The sequence below is a fragment of the Cornus florida genome, unplaced genomic scaffold (assembly GCF_030987335.1).
Source record: "Cornus florida cultivar Cherokee Brave unplaced genomic scaffold, ASM3098733v1 CherokeeBrave_3.0.0_Hap2_Chr02, whole genome shotgun sequence".
NCBI classification, from domain to species: Eukaryota; Viridiplantae; Streptophyta; class Magnoliopsida; order Cornales; family Cornaceae; genus Cornus; species Cornus florida.
This window is the reverse complement of record NW_026775572.1, coordinates 55,126,397-55,148,343: the sequence shown is the minus strand read 5'-3', so window position 1 is coordinate 55,148,343 and position 21,947 is coordinate 55,126,397. Positions and strand designations below refer to the sequence as shown.

Sequence of the window (21,947 nt, the reverse complement as noted above, 5' to 3'; positions counted from 1 at the left end):
TGAAGAAATCTTTAAAGTATATATATATATATCATATCATATCATATCATATCATCTTTCTTCTCCTACATTTCACAAGATAACATTCTTCTCCTACATTCCGCAAGAATAAATAAATAAAAATTGAAATGTCAGAATAAACAAAAACTTGTGTTAATTTAATTGTTCCATATGATACTGACAAACCTATTTCTCTGCCTCAAAGAACTCGCCTTCTCCTTTCTTCTTCTTCTTCTCAACTTTCTTTGAGAAATACTTGTCTCGACCTAGCTTGAAGTACCAATGACGTAAGATTGATTGACACATCTTAGAGGCACACCATCAATCTTGAAAGGTCCTGTAGCAGAAAGAGTAAAATGAGAGCAATCTCAAGTAGTATGCATAAATATGTTTGTCCGGACAAAGTGAAGCGGAGAGAAAGGGGAGCACGGGTTTTTTTCATTCTCTTTTTCTTTTCTTTTCTTTTCTTTTGTGCGGAGGGCGGAGGGCGTAGGGGGGAGGGGAGGAATTAGGACAATGCATCTGAACAAGTAAATCATCAAAACCATACAAGTTTATATATATCATAAAGGGATTCTGTTAAAATACTCAGCAACTTTTGATGGAAGATACAAAAAGCAGTGGAATATATATCATATAAATTGAGATGAATAGACATTTGTAACTGAGGTTGCTTCACAAATAATAGAAGTCCATTTTTATTAATATTTCATTACAGTGTTTTTGAGAACCAAAAGAGGTTTATAAAGTACTAGCATTTATAAAGTGCTGTTTCCAGTTATACTACAATCAGAACCAGAAACAACTGCAGCAAGCTATTTAGGATAAGCTCATGGATAGATGTAAGATACAATTAAGATGAGGTGATTTTACAACTCTCAAGTAGACCGCAATACCCCATGAAATAACACATATACACAGGGCTTGCTATGGCAGTGAATGATCCCAATAATGATATTCTTTCAAGTTAATATATTGAGACAAGAAGAGAAAAATCAGGACAGCAAAACCTATAACCAAGAAAATTGAGGCCACAGGAATTTTACGGTTCCTACTAGGGGTGCAATATTTGAGACTAACACACTAACACAGCAAGAGATAAGTTGGTTAGGGTTTGTCTTAATCATGTCACTAATTAACCAATAAATAATCCTAATAGTATGAAATTTTAAGTAAATGTGTGTTGCCGTGTTGTGTCATGTCAGGTCTTAACGACACTCCAAAATGGGCAAAGAATCTGTGTCCGACACGCGTCGGACACGCCCCGACACGTGTCGGACACGCCAAAAAACGTGTCTGGAATTTTTTTATTTTTTTTAATTTTCGGACACGGCACGGATACGGCTCAGACACGGCTCAAACACACTTTTCTGGATTTCTTTTTTTTTAAAAAAAAATTTTTAATGCTGATATGTTCTATTTTTTGTTTTGTACTACCCTAAAGATGCCGATATATATATATACTAACCTAAAGATGCCACAATTCGCCGTGTCCGTGTCCTAAAGATACTGATATATATATATACTAACATATCAGTGATATATATATATATATATTCCAACCTAAACATATCAGTGTTTTTTTTTTTAAAATTATTAATGCTGATATATATATATATACTATTCGCCGTGTCTGTGTCCTAATTTTTTTGGATTTGCCGTGTTGCCGTGTCCGTGTCGTGTCGTATCCGTGTCCCATATCCGTGTCCGTGCTTCTTAGCCATTTATTATACAAATGACACGTGTCATGTTAGTCGTGTCCACGTCAAACCATACAAACATAATTCCCATGTCATGACACAACATGAATACGACATGATAACACAAATTGGCAACCCAAGTTCCTACTGTAACACAACATGAGGATGCAGCCAGCAATTAAAGCACATACCATCTCAAACGTAAATATTAGATCTAGAAGACTATGTTGGGGACTAAGTAAATCATATATTGAGCCAGCAATATATAGCCAATACATTGTGGAACCGTATACCAAGAAACAAGTTATTTAAATCCTAAGAGAAGTATCTACCAAGGCAACCAGCATCAGGCTAACAGTGGCATGAGGTACTACAACAGTACAAACATCAAAGTGACATTGCCTACAAACCTTACCCATAAACATGAGAAGGAACCAAGCAAAGTGATCATGGTATAATATATAAAAATATGAAAATATTACTATTATACCATCCAACAAATTATATATAAGCTATAAACACCACCATAGCAAAATTAGAAACAACATTAAATATCCTAGAATAAGCGTATACATTTCTTTAGCATTTTGTAATTAAATTAGCCTCGTCCAAAGTAATTGATCAAACAAGTTCGAAGTTCAGACAAGTAGTGACTGGAACATATTCTGTCAGCCTTTCACAGTTAAGAAATCTTCTTTAAGAAGATCACAAGGAAGTGCAACTCTAAGTCCCACACATCGTATTGTATACAAGTACAACCACGTAGGTGCAGGCATTTTTTAGTGTTGTTAAATTTTCTTCCAAACAATTGATGAGCAAGGCATCAATTAGGCATTATACCATCGACCTGAGGCGCCTACATCATATAAACTACCAAAAAATATATACAAATAGAGTAACCTATTGCTACATAGGTAAGATAACTTTGAGATGGCAAGTGAAGCTCATGACAGATGGATACTTATTTCAATTGAAATTTTGTTTATTACCCAAACCTCAGGCTGTGTTGCACAAATAAATGCGTAACAACTTATAAAACATTTTGGGGAAAACAAAAAAAAAAATATCCAGAACAGATAATTAACTAAGTCTCTACACAATCTTACAAATTTTTTAAGCAGGAGATTTTAACTAAAAAATTAGAAAGCTAAATCCACCTAAGAAGAGATCAAACCAATAATATACTAGAACACATAAAAAATCATCGACTGAAACTAATTACATTAGGACCACTACTACCCAAGACAAATCGAAGAAAATGACTTTTATGGAACATGTTAACGAATAAATCACTAATAAATACAAAACAGCTGAATTCTTTTTACAAACTTTCGAAGCACAAGATTTTAACTACTAAAATACCAAAGCAGCTAGATTACCCAAAATCCACCTAAGATGAGCTCAAACCAATTACATACTACAAAAACATAAAAATTAAAAAATTTACTGATATTCGTTATGTTAGGACCAATATTACCAAATACCAAGACAAATCAACAAAATGATCCTTATGGATCAAATTGACAAATGCAGAGCTTTTCAAACATGCACAATCATTCAAAATATACAATAATAGAGTTGAAAAATCTCGCCAGTAACTAGGAGCAACCCAGATGGAAGCTGTTTCAAGAACACAACTCTCTCCCCCTTGAACCTCCCAGCCAAGATAATCAGCACTGTAACCGGAACAATACTAGAGAGAAAAAATAGGATGCAAAGAAAGAAAATTAAGTACACACCTATGAATCAAAGACCAAATACAAAATGATATATATATATATATATATATAGAGAGAGAGAGAGAGAGAGAATTGAACTTGGTGGGTTTGGGTTATTGTGACAAGGGGCTTATTGACATCGTCGGCAGAGTAGAACTTTGGTGGCTTCTCGGTGGAGTACAAAATGATATTTATATATATATATATATAGGTGTTGACCCATTTATTCTAAAAGTTACACAGGTCGTGTGGTGTTACCATTTCAATAATCGTGTCGTGTTAATCGTGTCCATGTCGAATCATATAGCATATTTCCCATGTCATGACATAACATGAAAACGACATGATAACATAAATTGGCACCCCAAGTTCCTACCGTAACACAGCATAAGGATGCAGCCATCAATTACATCATATACCATCTCAAATGCAAATGTTAGATCTAGAAGACTATGTTGGGGACTAAGTAATTCATAAATTGAGGTAGCTATATATAGTCAATACTCAATACATTGTGGAACTGTATGCCAAGAAACAAGTTATTTGAATCCTGAGAGAATCATCTATCAAGGCAACCAGCATCAGGATAACAGTGGCATAAGGTCCAATAGTACAAAAATCAAAGTGACATGACCTACAAACCTTATCCAAAAACATGAGAAAGGAACCCAGCAAAGTGATCCTGGTATAATATATATACATACGAAAACATTACTATTATACCATCCAAAGAAATATATATAAGCTACAAACACCACCATTGCAAAATTAGAAACAACATTAAATATCCTAGAAGATGCGTATACATTTCTTTAGCATTTTGTAATTAAATTATCCTTGTCCAAAATAATTGGTCAAACCAGATCGAAGTCCTGACAAGTAGTAACAAGGACATGTTCTGTCAGCCTTTCACAGTTGAGAAATCTTCGTCAAGAAGATCAAAAGGAAAAGCAACTTTAAGTCCCACACATTGCATTGGATACAAGCATACAACACCACATAGGTGCGTTACACCAATGACAAAATACCAATGATGAGCAAGGCATCAATTAGGCATTATACCAATGACAAACTACCAAAAAAATTTGTACAAATAGAGCTATCTATTGCTATATCAACAACTTTGTGGCGGCAAGGGAAGTTCATGACAGAATACATACTTATTTAAATTGAAATAATTTATGTTACCCCTCTTATGCATCTTCTCAATCTCTCTCTTTCATCTTTCTCTCAAATATCTCTCTATCTTCCCACTCTTTCTCTTTCATCCTGGTCTCAAATTTGAAGAAGACCAACAAGTGCCATACAACATCACCAGCCCAGAACACAGACGATGGTTGAGAATCAGGCGCTGACGGAGATCGACGGCCATGGCCCATGGGACTTTCATCTTCTGAGTATGTGTGTACATATATAAACAGATCTTGAGATGTTTTTGTGTATATGCATGTGGTTATATATATATATATATATATTTATATATAAACGAGCTTGAACCGAGCCGAGCCAAGCCCAACCAAAAAAACGACGAGCCAAGCCCGAGCACAACCTAGGCAAGCTCGTCCGAGCCCGAGCAAGCCTTTGATTTTGGCGAGCCGAGCCCAAACAACCCCAAGCTCGGCTCGGCTCGGCTCGGTTCATTTTCAGCCCTAATCATAATATAGGATGAAGCAATAAATGCCACTGTAGTGCAAACAGACACCAACCTCATCAGCTTATTGGTCCAGCTTCTATCAACAATCAAATACCAAAATCTTTCAAAAGATTATTTAAATTTTTAGACATGAGAGCTATTTCATCATCACAATTTAACCCATCACATACAAAATCCAATTCACTCTTATTCATAGGTTTCTCTCTCCCTGCCAAAGAAGCAACACATATATATGGGGAAAATATATATATTATAATTGTTCTGATATAATAGCCTAAAATGGATCTATATTTGAAAATTGTATTTCCATCTAACAAAATAAAAAGATTTGGGAAGCTGATTTTCTTTTCTGTATATATATATATTTTTTTCTTGGAGGTTAATTATAACTTAAAACCATGAGAATTTGTCATATTATTACCTTTCTGATTTTGTGATTAATTTTCTAGATATATATATTACTGCAATTTCAATTCCTTTGGATATATTCGATCTTATAACCACCATGGATTCAATAAATCCTCTCTTCGAAACCTTCCGGGGGGGAAAAAAAAAAAAAAAATCAACCCGTGAAACCCTGCCCGACCCGTCCAAAATATCCGGGCCTGGTTATGGCCATAACCCATGTTGGGTAAAATTCGGGCTGGCCCAACCCAACCCGATTTCGGGTTAAGGTTGGATTGGGCCAGCCCAACTTGCAGCCCTAGTATCATGTTAGGGATGTGAGGTCGGTACTCATTCTGTCCAATGGAGGCGGAGATTATATCAGTACTTTGCCCAATGGAGACAGAGTTTATAAACGAATTTAAAATCCGTCCCTGCCCGTTGCCATCCCTCAACACAAAGCTATAATTTTTTTTGAAAGAGATAAACACCATTAGGTGCTTTTGTCACAGTAGGGCTGTCAATTTCAAAATATTACTGCCAGTAAAAAAAATTGATTTAAGTCTCCCTTAATACAAAGTATTTTTCACAATCAAAATATATTTAATCTGTTTGGTAACTAAAATGATTTTAAATCACTTTTAATTTTACAATAATGTTCTTTCAAAAAATGTTACCATATTCGATAATAATAACTTTATAAAAAATGAAGAACTTGTATTAAAAAATAAGAAGTAAAAAAAAGGGTAAAATTGTCTACGGAAACAGTTACCTAAAATAAAGATATTCTACTCATATTTGCAGTTTAAAAGCTAGCTACAGCTAAAACCTGGTATCAATTAAAAGTGATTTACCAACATTGAAATGCAATTTTTTCAACTAAAAACACTAAGCGGTTGAAAAGTAATAACACTTGCCTACTCATCAGTGAGTAGGTTATTCATACTTACCGCTGATATGGTGCAATCACAAATGCACGCATTGTCATTGCTGATAGAAAAGGAAATCAGAGTTGAAAACTGAATATATTCCCAAAAAAATTATTGCCTTTATATATCACTTTCTTGATTTTGTAATAACAGACATTGTGTGCATTTGTGATTGGATCACATGAGCGGTGAGCGGTCAATAGGGATGACCTACTCACCAGTGAGCTCGAAGAGACATCAGTGTCTTTGGGAAAGTAAAGTGATAACCACTTCCAGCATACTATGAAAGTAATTCAAACAATGATACGTTCGGCATTAAAATCCCAAGCCCCAAAACACACATCCGTGTGTATAAACCATGCATATACCAATGCTATCAAATAATGATATGTTTGGCATTAAAATCCCAAGCCCCAAAACACATCCCCATGTATAAACATGCATATACCAACACTAATCGTAAGGGTAAAAATACATCAAAAACACTGAGCAGACAATTTGACAGCATAAGCAAGAGCTCTCAAAAGCTAAATACCTAACAGACTTGAAAAGTAAGACAACTAAAAATATATTAGGCATCCCTGCGTATAGATATGCCGCATATTACCAAAAGCAGACAAGACACAGCATAAGCAATAGCTCTTTACAGTTTTAAGAGCTCTATACAACCTATAGGCTATGGATTGTAAACTTAGTTCCAACAATCACTTATTTCAGACAATAAGCAAAGATTCTGATTTTTCTTTTTCTCCATTTTTTTTCGAATAAGTATGGAACATATTAGTTTTTTATGTTTCTGGTCATCACTACACAACAAAGAACACCTTCTAAAACAATATCAACAGAAGATGAAGGAATTTTTAAAGTACATATTTCACAGATAAATTGTACTCCAGAATAAAGAGAGAGAAACCAAAACTCTTCCACACGTCATTGCATGACATAGCATAAATTTTAGATAATCACTGAGTTGAGAAAATAAAACCAAGTTCAAACAAAACATGAAAGGGGAAGAAAAATATCAGTCCTAAAATTTTCGGAAGTTCTACCTCTAAAAAACAAGCTGATGAGGTTTCATGCCTGCCTTGAGTGAAAACCTTGCACCCAAATAAGCCTTCAATTCTGGAACACCCTCAATGGCTTTTATCAATGGTTCATCCACAGCTTTCTGATCATCTTTCTTCTCCTGTGGGAGAACATTCTTCTCCCACGATTCGGAAGAATAAATAAATAAATAATGGAAGGTCAGAATAAATTTTTTTTGTGTTAGTTCAGTGTTCCGTATGATATTGACAAACCTCTTTCTCTGCCTCAAAGAACTCGCCTTCTTCTTCTTCTCAACTTTCTTTGAGAAATACTTGTCATCAATTTTCTCCACCATGACACCAGAGATGTCGACCTTGGTTGAAGGACCAATCACGTAAGATTGATTGACCCGTCCAAGAGGCACACCAGTAATCTGTCCTGTAGCAGAAAAGAGGAAAATGAGAGCAATCTCAAATGCTATGCATAAATATGTTTGCCCGAACAGAGTGAAGCGGAGAGAAAGGGGAGCACAGGAGCTGTTTTTTTCCTTTTTTCTATTCTTTCATTTTTCATTTTTCTTTTTTTGGGAGGGGGGGTTTGGGTTTGGTAGGGTGGGATGAGGATAAGGGCAACAACCATAATTAAAGTATATAACTTCCATCTAGAAACAAATCATTTGGACAAATAAAATCATCACAGCCATACAAGTTTATAGAAGTTGTGAAATGCTTGTTACCTCCAAAATGGATTCTGTTACTTGTAGGGGAGTAGGTCGTTCGGGGATCTTGCTTTTAGGGAGTAGAAAAAGTGTCAAAAGTTTTGTAGTAACCCGACAGATATCCCAGGAAGTCAACTCAGCAACTTTTGATGGAAGATACAAAAAGCAGTGGAATATATTTTAGGGTTAATTACACTGAACTCCCTTGCGGTTTGGACAAATCTCAAAGGGGTGGAGCGCTTGAGGTTTATTACATTGAGCTCCCCTAATCTTGTGAATTATCTTTTATACACTTATTTAATTTAACAAAATTTTAATAAAAAAATAATGTCAAACTAAAAGACTATATTACCCCCATATATTTTTTTTTTTTTTTTTTTTTCCTGTAAATACTATATTACACAAACAGCAAAACCTAAGAATTCTATTTTATCTTCTCCCTTTTTTTTTCCCTCTCTCGTTTCTCTCTTTCATCTCCACCTCCTCCCGCCACCGTCACCACCAGCAACTCGACAATTGGCGTTGCGTCGCCACCCCCACCACCACCACTCCCACCCCCCTCTCACACTCAACCTCCTTCCACCGTCGTCATCACCATGGCACCCCTGACTCCCTCTTTTCTCCTCTCCTGTATATTACTTGCCTCCCCTATTCAAACACAATAGGATAAAATGCCAAAAAAGTTTTGCAACAAACCCCCTGAACTACAAAACAAACACCCCCCCCCCCCCCCCAAAAAAAAAAACTATGATTTTGTTGCAATTTACCCCACCACGTCATCTTCCGGTGCCAGAAAAATAGAAATACCAGTTTACCCTTATCAAAGACTGCGTCGTTTTAACCTTCCTTCTCCAAAAATCAGAAAGTCTCTCTCTCTATATAATCGACATATATCGTTCTATATATATATAGATCTTCTTCCCAAAAATCCTCGTGTGTGTGTGTGTGTGTGTATATATTCATTGTTCTATATATAGAATCTGAATCAATTCCCTGAACATATTGTTCTTTCAATTATATAAAAATCTTCTTCCCAAAAATCCGTGTATATATATTTATATATAGTTCTATGTCAATCCAACAATCTTCTTCCCAAGAATCCGTGTGTATATAAATATTGTTCTATGTATAGAATCTGAATCAATTCCTTTATGAACTGCTTGTTCAATTATATCAAACTCTGATTTTTCAAAGAACCTTCAAAACCATCAAGTCCCATCGATCCCAATCTCCACAATTGAAACCCTGATCTTAGATTTCTCAAACCCACGTTGTTCTAGTCTCCAATTCCCATAATCGGTTGATGAACATTGTATATGTCTCTGTATATAGACAGAAGGGTATGTGAAGAAGATGAACATTGTACATGTCTTGTCCAGAGGAATTCGACATATGCAACAGGTGCGAGGTTGAAGATGAACGGTGAAGGACACCCAAGCATAGGAAAAATGAGACTCTGTAATTATTGGTGTGTTCACCGGAGTTGCTGGATGCTAAATATTTAGGTCGTTGAAACATTTTGATTTGGTTTGGATGATGATGCTCTGCTTCGGTTTGGATTTGGTTTATACGATAAAACTCGCTGAAATTGGGTCAAGGTTGGTGGTTAGTCTCGCTCTTGATTTTGATTGCAATTGTAACGGGCGAGAGGAACGGTGGTGGTGGTTATAGTGGTGGTCGTAGATGGGTCTCCAGTTGTAATGGCGGCGGCGGCGGCGACGGCGGTGGTGGTGGTCGCAGACGATGGTGGCAGTGGTCGGTGTGTATATATTACTGCCAGCAAAGAAGAAGATGACAAAAGGACAGTTTGGTACTTTCATATATGAAAGGGCATCATTGTCCAAAAATAATAATTTGTCTGTCACGTGACAACCACGCCTACGGACGGTCACCGGATGGAGTGACCTGCAACAAATTTGTATAGTTCAGGGGGTTTTCTGCAATTTTGGTAGTTTAGGGGGTTAATTGCAAGTTTCCTAATAGTTTAGGGGGGTTTTTTGCATTTTACCCAACACTATAACTAAAACCCTAGACCCACAACATTTTAGATCTCAAATCTTCCAAAACCTATATTCCTCTCAACTCTTTCGACCACTGCCATCTTCTTGTATCTCCTCTCCTCACCCTAATTCTCTCCTTCCGTGTTAAAGGTTCCATTGATGCTAAACATACTCATACTTGCTTAAACACATACATATATATACACACTCATATATGTCTTTTTGGTATATATATTATCCATTTCAATTTCAAAAATAGGAAATGACTTTACTTATATTATTTCTTTGGGTGTTTGCTCCGAAATGAAGGAAATTGGCATATAGGAATTGTTGTGATGGGGCTTGATGATGGCAATGAAGGGTGGAGTTGGTGGGGATTCTAGAGAGAAATAAATGGCACATGGGGGGATTATTGAGAGAGAAAGAATTGGAATTTGGGGTATTTTAGAGAAAGAAAGAAATGATTTTTTGGTATGCTTTGGGTATGATTTAGTAAATTTTTTGGTAGTTGAGTCATTTAGTAAATTTTATCAACCAACAAGGGAGGTCCTTGAGCGCATACACCAAACTTGGAGGGAGTACAAAGTAATAAATGTCAAGTGCTTCATCTAAGTGTAATTTGACAAAACCTCAAGGGAGGTGAGTGCAATTTACCCTATATTTCATATAAGTTGAGATCAATAAAAAGAACCAAATGCACAAATTTGCAAATGAGGTTGGCATTAGAAATAATAGAAGTGCATTTTAAATAATATTTCATTTCAGTGTTTTTGAAAACCAAAAGAGGTTTGAGCCTTCTGTTTCCAGTTATACTACAATCAGAACCAGAACCAACAGCAGCAAGCCTTTTTTTTTTTTCGATAAGTAAAGCAGCAAGCTATTTAGGATAATGGGGGTGATTTTACAACTCTCAAGTAGTCCTCAACACCCCATGAAATAATCAGGGCCTCACTGTGGGAGTGAATGGATCCCAATGATGATATTCTTTCAAGTTGATATATTGAGACAAGAGAAAAATCAGGACCGCAAGACCTATAACCAAGAATTGTAAAATAGGAAGCTCGGTATCAAGTCCTAGAAACTCTGGTCGCATAGGGTTTTTATGGTTCCTACTAGGGGTGCAGCAATACTTGGCACAACACGCTAACACAACAAGAGATAAGTGAGTTAGGGTTTGGCTCAATAATGTCAATCTAATCGACACACTAATTAAACGTGGCGTATTCGTGTTTGAAATTACCCTAATAGTATGAAACTTTAAGTAAACGTGCCTTGCCGTGTCATGTGTCATTTCAGGTCTTTACCAATTTATTATACAAGTTAAACTGGTCGTGTCGTGTTAGTTGTGTCCATGTCGACCCATATAGCATAATTCCCATGTCATGACACAATAAGACAAATTGGCACCCCTAGTACCTACTGTAACACAAAATGAGGATGCAGCCGGCAATTACGTCACATACCATCTCAAACGTAAATACTAGATCTAGAAGACTGTGTGGGGACTAAGTAAATCATAGATTGAGGCGGCTATATATAGTCAATACATTGTGGAACTGTATACCAAGAAACAAGTTACTTAAATTGTACGGAAGCATCTACCAAGGCAACCAGCATCAGGTTAGCAGGGGCATGAGGTCCAATGGTACAAATATCAAACTGACATAGCCTACAAACCTTATCCAAAAACATGAGAAAGGAACCCAGCAAAGTGATCGTGGTATAATATACATACATACGAAAGCATTACTATTATACCATCCAAAGAAATATATATAAACTAGCTACAAACACCACCATAGCAAAATTAGAAACAACATTAAATATCCTAGAAGATGCTTATACATTTCTTTAGCTTTTTGTAATTAAATTATCCTTGTCCAAAATAATTGGTCAAACCAGATCAAAGTCCTGACAAGTAGTAACGGGACATGTTCTGTCAGCCTTTCAGAGTTGAGAAATCTTCGTCAAGAAGATCAGAAGGAAAAGCAACTCTAAGTCCCACACATTGCATTGCATACAAGTATACAACCACATAGGTGCGTTATACAAATGACAAACTACCAATGACGAGTAAGGCATCAATTAGGCATTATACCAATGACAAACTACCAAATTTTTTTACAAATAGAGCTATCTATTGCTATATCGATAAGGTAACTTTGTGGTGGCAAGGGAAGTTCGTGACAGAATTCATACTTATTTCAATTGAAATAGTTTTTGTTACACAAACCTTGGTCTGTGTTGCACCCAAGTCAATCAGCAAATACTCATAAAAAATTGTGGGAAAAACAAATATTAAATCCAGGACAGACAATTAATTAACCACTACACAATCTTACAAACTTTTTGAACCACAATATTTTAACTACGAAATTAGCACAGCTAAATTACCCAAAATCAACTTGAGATGAAACCAATAACAAACTACAAAAAAATAAATAAATGACAGAAATTAATTATATTAGGACCAATATTACCAAAGAGAAATCAACGAAAACGAATAAATAATTTGTAAATACATTAATAGAGGTGAAAAATCTCACCAGTAACTAGGAGCAACCCAGATGGAAGCTGTTTCAAGAATACGACTCTCTTCCCCTTGAACCTCCCAGCCAGGATAATCACACTGTACCCGGAACAATACTAGCCCTAGAGAGAGAAAATAAAATGCAAAGAGAGAAAAATCAGTACACACCTATGAATCAAAGACCAAATACAAAATGCACACCAATATGATATATATATATAAATAAAGAGACAGAGAGATACTTGAGTTTGGTGGGTTTGGGTTCTTGTTGACAAGGGGCTTATTGACATCGTCGGAGGGGTATAACTTTGGTGGCTTCTCGGCGGGTTTAGTCTCAATGGGTTTCTTGTGGTGGCGTGTGGAAGCGCCGCCGTGTTTGGCCAAGAGCCTATGCCTAAAATCAACCATTCTCTTCAAAGATCACACTGGAAAGATTTAGGTAATTAATAGAGTGATGAGGATCCATGTCAGTGAATTAAATGTGCTATTACAATTCTAATGTTTTTTTAATTGACTTTAGATTTAACCACTTTCAATTAATTACTAATTGAAATTTAATCATCTTATTTCATGTATTTTTGCCTGTTTCACGGTGATCAACAGTAAGACGGATTTGAAAATTTATATGAGGGGTAATAAATTTATGTAAAGGAATTTTTTTTATAATTTTAGTGGGAGTAATTTTAAAATTTTATAGGTATAAATATAAAAAATATATAAATTTATAGGCGTAAAATTTAATAACAAAAAATTTAAGATCATTATAGATTCGTGCCTAATCCAACGATCCCTACAACTCAAATTTTACAAAATAAATTTTATCTTCGTTGTGATCCAATTTTTTTTTCTACTCTATGAAATATTGTTTCAATATATACACTGTATGTTTTCTCTACTCTATGAAATATTGATCCAAACAACTTCAAATTTTTATTATAAATAATTATGTCAAGAGTATTCTTTTGTGAGAATGCCATCAATAAACTTTATGTCCATTTTTTTTTTTTGGCTTACAAGTTCTATAAAATCTGAATTAGAAAATAGTCACATTACTGACACGAAAATTCAAGATACAAATCTTGAATTACTTAATACATTCAGGATAAATTCAAGATACAAATCTTGAATTACTTAATACATTCAGGATGTGCATCGCAACTCTTAATTAAATGATTTATTTATTTTTACATTTATTCAAATATTAATTAATTCCAATCAATCAATTAGCGAATTTCTTAATCAACTAATAACTAAAAAGTATGGACAGTTATGAAGGAGTATATGGTGTCGTGTCCCTTAATTAAATGATTTATTTATTTATTTACTTTTACATTTATTCAAATATTAATTAATTCCAACCAATTAATTAGCCAATTACTTAATCAACTAATAACTAAAAAGTACAGACAGTTATATGAAAGAGTTGTACAAGTATGGTGTCATGTCTGTATTGGGCATCGATGCTCCTCCTACTTCTGTCCAACAATGAAAATATGTGAATTAAATTTTATTATATTGAATATTTAGCTAACACTTCATCCGATCATTTCCAAACATTTAGATGGATGTTTTCCCACATTTTTAATACAAGTCTACCGGATAATAAAGTATTTAATTTTTTTCATTAAAGAAAGAATAGCATATATATAGTCTAAAAAGTTATAACAAAGTAGTGGAATATGATATAAAAATATAAAAATAATTAACAAACATCATCGTAGCCCAACGGTTGGATTACTCTCTATTATCTTAAGGTGTTCGACTTCAATCTATATATAGTCGTGTCCACTTCCACCTTACTTTTTTAATAATTTGGCCTCTAAAAGTGAATTTGTCCCTAATTTATGAATCTTAATTTTATCAATTTACGAATTCCTTTTGTCAATCCTCGAATTTTCTATACGTGACATTTACTATGAATACAATTATCAAAATGTAACTAATAATTTATTGTTTTATAATTCTTTAAAGTAATTATTTCATGTACAAAAATTTAAACCATATTTCTTTAAGAATCTAAATCTAATATATATAGAGTTAAAATATATATATATACATATATATATATATATTTGTATTTTAATTATTACTAATACTCTGTATCTCATAACATTGAAGAAATAAGGTGACTTATGATTGAAACACGTGCTTATGAAATTACATTTTATTATTCTACAAAATATAATATCTTTGACATATGTATAAATATTAAAAACATTTTACACACAATAGTATACGATTAAATAAGATCAAATTTTAAATTTTTGCAATTTCGGTACCCCAACACTTTCACTGATTTTCACTCCCGCGATCGGTGTGTCCACACTACATAGACTAGACTAACAATCATTATTCATTATGCATATCATTTAATAAATTGAAAGTAAAATTACTTTTTTACCCTTAAATTGAATAGGTGGACGTCGTAAAATTGCTTACCGGATTTGAAGGAGTGATAATTAACCTCCATTCAAGACCTGATTCGCAAAAGAAATATTGAGTGCCCACAAGGACAACTGTAATATATGGTGGGTTGAATGCATCCTGTGCTTGAGACCATGAAAGTTGGTCAGGTATAATATTATTTTCAATAATAGGCTGTGATCTTAGCCAGATTTTCGTAACCTATACATATGGTTCTTGTTTATTTTATTCATTTATATTTGCAATAATTATATACGCTCTTAAAAAGCAAGATCTTGTGTTGGTGAAAATGAGGAACAACCTCAATTCCAACGGAAAAAAATCCTATGTTAAAATTTTATCTTCGTTTTGATCCAAAAAAATTTTAACAAAAAATTTTGATCTTCGTTTTGATCCAAAAAAAAATTTGTCATGTTAACGATGAGCCAACTGCCGCCGACCTTAGAATCTAATTTCAAAACTGAGCCGACCTTAAAAATGATTTTAATTGATAGAAGATGCTTAAATGATCTAATTGATAACAGCAACTTAGTTCTGTTCTGTTTGTGGTACAAAAAAGTAATAATGATAATAACAATAATAATGGTACGGTGCCTCTAATGGAACGAATTTGGTAAGTCTTTAAATGGAATAGGAATTTAGTAATAAAAATTAAAACTCATCTCATGCTTAGAAGAGGAGTAGATTTAGTGTTTAACCCTCCCAGCCTTGAACCCGGTTATATAATCTTCTGTTTGGCTCTGCAATCGTGTTTGTAGTGACCCATCTTGCCACACTTGAAGCATTTTATATCTGCTTTTGTGGTGGCAAGTTTCTTTTGAAAATGTTTTGGAGGAGGGACATTTTTCTGTCTATTTTTCTCAGAGGAGAGATATTTATCTGCAAAGGAGAGTTTGTTCTTGTTATACCGTGACCTGTTTTCGTATCTCTTGGGAAAAGGCTTTCTATAGCAGGTGTGACTTTTTCGTTTGGAATGAGGGGTTAGGTTTTCGAAGCCGAATATATATATATTGTTTTTAATTTTTTAGTTTTTTTCATTATCATATTGTTGGTGTTTATTTGTTTATTGTATTACTCCCCCAGTTTCATATTAGTAGTCCATTTTTTTATTTTTACATGTCTCAAATTAGTTGTTCTCTTTGAAAGTCAAAGCAAATAAATTTTATATTTCCATCATTATCTTTTATCTTTTTAAAAAATTTCAAACTTTGTAATTATATATATTTAAATTAGAAAGGGACAAATTGGTAATTTTAAAAGGGGACAATGCATTAAATGCATGTCCCCTTAAAAACTCCCATTTCTAAAAATGAATCTCTAATGTGGGACGAAGGTAGTACATTTTTTGTTTCCATGGTTTTATGTTATCGATGTGAGGTCGGTACTCATTCTGTCCAGTGGAGGCAGAGATTATATCCGTATTTTGCCTAGGGCCGAGGTCAGTTAAATTTGGTTGAATTTTTTTAAAAGATCATATTACCCTTAAAAGCATGAAAGGACAAAAGTATCCTTAATTTCCAACCGTTTGATTCCAATATCCCAGTCCTTATAATGAGTAACAAAGCCAAACATGACTTTAACCAAATTTTCCCAAATCACGAACTCTGCAACTGGTTTCCTCGCGAGGATAGAGAACGGTGGCACAAGGATTTACTAGTGAGCACGCAAGCTGGGTGTGACCAGCGATGGCAGCGAGCTTGACGAAATGACAGTGGAAAGGATGGCATGAATGAGTCACCAAAAATGGACCGGCGACCACAATGACGGGCCTGAATGTCGGCGAGCTCACGAGGATGCCCAATAAGGCAACAAAGAATTTCTATACTTGGCCCATTGATGTGTTCCTGTATAGCAAAGAAATCTGATTGTCTAATATCACTAAACTAAACCAACTGAATCTTGGGTCAAATAGCTAAGTGCAATGAAATGTATAGACAATATTCTTTAGACTCTGGTTCAAATTTGTGAAGTTTGATATAATAACTGAATAATGTGATTTTCAAAGCCATGGATATGGGTAGAGAAGTTCAAGTTCATGCATAAAATAAATTGTTGTGATGACCCTGTGGGCGGGTATGCCATAGGCAGGTGCGAGATACTGACAGGCTACCACACTGGCGAGTTACGGGTGCACAATCCTACATCGCCTGGGAAATGGAAAGGTGAAGTGCTTATATGTAGGTGTGTCACTCTAATTGGTATGAGGCCTTTTGGGGTAAAGCCCAAGAGTAAAACCATGCGGGCTCAGGCCTAAAGCGAACAATATCATACCATGTGGTGGAGTGGGTCATTACAAATGGTATCAGAGTCTGACCCAGCCAGAGTGTGCCGACGAGGACGTCGGGCCTCCAAGGAGGGTAGATTATGATGGCCCTGTGGGCGGGTGTGCCGTGGGCGAGTGCGAGATACTGACAGGCTACCATATTAGTAAGTTACGGGTGCACAATTCCACATCGCCTGGGAAATGGAAAGGTGAAGTACTTATATGTATATGTGTTACTTCAATTGGTATGAGGCCTTTTGAGGTAAAACCCAAGAGCAAAATCGTGCGGGCTAAGGTCCAAAATGAACAATATCATACCATGTGGTAGAGTAGGTCATTACAATTGTAACCACAAGTAAGGAATAAAGTGGGAACAAAGTTGACTTTATACTATCAATTTTTGAATAACAACTGATAGAACAAAAAATAATGGCCCCTTCTCATGATGTAATTGCCATAAGATACACTTAAAAGGTAAATGTCAAGTAATCCATGAGATAAGTTTCTTAGATTTATATTTAGGGAACAATTTATAAATGGATTAAGCATTATAATCAAAGATGGATAGAAATAAGATAACAGGTAGCAAAAACAAGTTTGTGAATATAATTTTAAATTGTTATTTCATAATTACTCAAAAGAAGATCCTTTAATTAAATTGGAATGAACTTCACCGGCGATGAACAAAAAGGTCGGTGGTGCTGTAACTGAACTTACCGGCCAAACAAATTCCGGTAAGACCCACTGAGCTTTGGTAACCATCAACTTCAGCAAACCAACTTCAGACCCAGTAGCTTCGATATTCTTCTTCATCGCTGGTGCTGTTCATTTTAAGACCCGTCGACAACACCAAGCTCACACCGATGAGCTCCAAGCATCGGCTACACAGCTCATACTGGCGAGCTCCAAGTATCGAGAACTCCATTGCGATCGTAGTATTCAAAGCAGTGCTGCTTGTGCATCACCATGATCGAAGTGTTCAAAGCGGCGTCAAAGTGGCTTCCTTTTTTGCTCTTTGTGTGTTTGCCGTGAATAAAGGAAGGTGGGTTAGGGTTTGGTTGTTATCTCTTGTTGCAATCCTATTAGTGGGTTAAATGTTGTTTTGAGTGAAATTGAGATTATAAGCAAACTGCTTCGTTTTATTAGAAGGGTAGCTTTGTCTTTTTTTCTTTTCTGGTGGCCTGAGTGGACAAATTGCAACAAATTGAAAGAAACTGTGTCATTTTATTGGAATGGCAGTTTCGTTTTTTTTCTTTTTCGGTGGCCTAAGTGAGCAAATTGTAATAAATTAAAAGTTTAGGAAGGTTTTTTGTAGTTCGGGAGTTAGTTGCAAAAACTCCATAGTTCAAAGGTTTTTTTTTGCATTGCATATACTGGAAGTTGAATTTTTGAACTTGTCTTCTATTGACAAAAAGCCATTCTTTGATGAGCCTTCTCTCTTTCTCTTATCTTTTCTTTAAATAAATCCAATATGTTTGTGTGAAATAATTTGTTAAATGTTTTAGGATTATTAAGTTTGTTAACAATTAATATTTTTTTAAATAGTTAGAAAATTTTGAAAGTAGAGAGAAAATTTGTATTTTAGTGAATATTTCCACTAACATCTTTCTCTAATTATATATATATATATATATATATATATATATATATATATATATAGATATATAATATGAGATTTATTGTTTGCTTTATCTACAATTCCAAATCTTTACAACTTCATTTTAGATGGAATAATAAAGTAGTATTTGTGTTGAAAATGCTTCATCTACATCCAAGCTATCATGCAAACACGTAAAAGAGACCTAATTAACTTTATAAAACATGAACATCAAAACTAGTTTAGAGTTTATTACGAATTTATTTTAATTTTTCATCCATCCAACCTTCCAATTAGATTACATTCAAATTGCAATGTGACCCTTCATTTTATATATATATATATATATATATTTGTTTGAAATTCCCATCAGCAGTGTGTGAGCCTCGGTTCGACCATCCTAACCCTTCCGCTCCTTGTCAGCTAAATATAATAAATAAATAAATATATATATATATATATAGTCTTCCCTGCTAAAAAAAATGAAAATAATACTAATAATTATAATAATAGCAGAAGGAAATGACCATGATCCCTCTGAGCCAGAGAAACTCACTTTAACAAACTCTCCAGCAGTTATTTATTGAGTGTCGTGCTTGGTTGGTTATTGATGGCTCCTATTGGGCTGGGTTGGGTTGCTCTTCTCTGGGCTGGGTTGCTCATCTCTGGGCTGGGTTCTTGTATAAAATGAAATTGAGCCTTCCTCAGGCTTGATTTTGTAATTACGGAGTATTAATTTTTCAATATATTACCTTTTACAATTCCCAAAAAAAAAAAAAACAAAAAAAAAAAAACAAAAAACAACTCTCCAGCAGTAAGCAGTTTTCAATGCATGGATTCAGATTTTGGACATTTGGACTGGCAATACAAAATATGGTATTATAATTTCAGCTTCCGGGTCATACAAAACATGATAAAAGTAAGAAAAAAAAATAAAAGAAAAAAGTGGAATACACAAAATTTGAAATGCAAATCATATAAACTGAAGCGGAATTTTATTAAAATAGCATCATTTACCAATGTTTGAAATAAACATCAAAGATAATTGATCCCGAATATAATTAAGCAAAACATAAGTAATACATTATTAGGTCTTCATCTTCACAACATTCTCTCTTCCTCATCCTTTTCCGCTTTCCACCTTTCAAATCTGCAATGATTGCCACCTAGTGATTGAGCACAACTAAATAAATAAAAATCGGACCCATTTAAATCTAATTATTAACTACTAACAAATTAATAACTACCATGATTACAAGTATAAATTAATAACAAGTGTTAAAACTAAAATTGCAAATTCGGCATTAAAGAATTTATAGTTTCTATTATATAGATTTTTCACTAAGCCTAACATTAGAACACCAATTACTTATCAAAAAAAAAAAAAAAACATTAGAACACCAACACCATATATGCATTTTGAATCTAGTGCCTTGTGTTGAATCTTATGTCATTGCTTTAATTTTTTTTTTTTTTTGATAAATATGTCATTGCTTTAATTTAATTCCTCTCTGTATATAAATCTAAACAAAATTGATATATTCTTGACTAATAGTGACCAAACTAAAAAGTTTATGATTTATATATTCCATAAATGCCTAGGGACAAAGAAAAAAATGATTTTATTGTATAAACTAAAAAATTTAAGCGTCGCCTCATCCTCCACCTCAATAGTCACTAGCGGCGGTGATCATCCGGGCCGTCAGACGGAACCCCATCCGCCTAGTCTCCGACGTGGTGGCGGTGATCACCAGCACTGTCGTCGTCGGAACCCTCATCTTCATGTATCCGCCCGGAACTCTCATCACAAGGGGAACTCCGATTCCGGCGTCTATGAAGGCGTTTACCGGAGACGGCCTCAAGAGGGAAATCTGAAAGCGGATGTGACGGTGAGCTAGGACGACAACGGAAAAGGAAACCGAAACATACGTGATCACAATCAGAGAGGCGGTGCAAAAGAAAGATACGAGGTTTGTGATAATTGTGAAGGGCAGGGACATATGTGATGATTTAAGGCGGCAACGGCAAGACAAATACCACCATCTCCGGCAACTATACAGCTACTCTTTATATATATATATATATATGAAGGTAAGGTCACTTTCACAATCTCAGTGCTACTCAAAATACATGCACAGTAATCTTGGATTTGAAATTGGACAATTGCTACAATAAAAAATAAAATCAAAAATCAAAAAAGAGAGTTTAGCTTACTCACCTGCATGTAACTTTCAATTACCACCACCGGCTCCGGCTGCAGAACTAGGAACATATGATACAGGATTGGGAGTGGGGAATTCCACAGTGAAAGGCCTTCGAGCTTCTACTGCTACAAGTAGAAGAGACACAATTATCAATAAGAACACTATCAGACCCTCCTTAATCTTGCAAACACTACTACCCATTTGAAATAAAAAATCAAGAGACAGAGAGAGAGAGTGCTTTTTTAGCTTAGCAAAAATAGAGAGAGAGAGACAGAGAGAGTTTTTAAAGGACAAAAACCCAGGGTTTTAGAGAGACTGGTCGGTGACGGTGAGGGTGATGTTTTTGTCGTGTGCAAAATTGCATCACAACAGCAATTGATTTGACTTGGTCCAAATGGATTAAATGGTCCCACTTTATGGAAAAGTAAGAATTCAACTGATTTCAAAACTGATTTGTCCATAAAAATAATTAAATGGTAAATCATTTCGTGATTTTTATTGATAGAAGATGCTCTTCTATCAATAAAAATCAGTTTCATATTATAGAATTCCTAATGCAAATACAAACAGCAGCCAAATTTGATTGATAAGCAAATCCATACTCAAATACATCATTCAAAATAACACCGACTCAAGGCTCTAAAATTTCACAAGGAATTTCATTACTTGGTCCAAATGGATTAAATGGTCCCTCTTTATGGAAAAGTAAGAATTCAACTGATTTCAAAACTTATTTGTCCATAAAAATAATTAAATGGTAAATCATTTCATGATTTTTATTGATAGAAGCATCTTCTATC

The 21,947-nt window shown here is 34.7% G+C and overlaps 1 pseudogene; it reads right to left on the bottom strand.

Moving 5' to 3' along the window:
- On the bottom strand, window positions 1–13,105 carry LOC132295025 (large ribosomal subunit protein eL6-like; annotated as a pseudogene).
- Window positions 13,106–21,947: the final 8,842 nt, after the last annotated feature.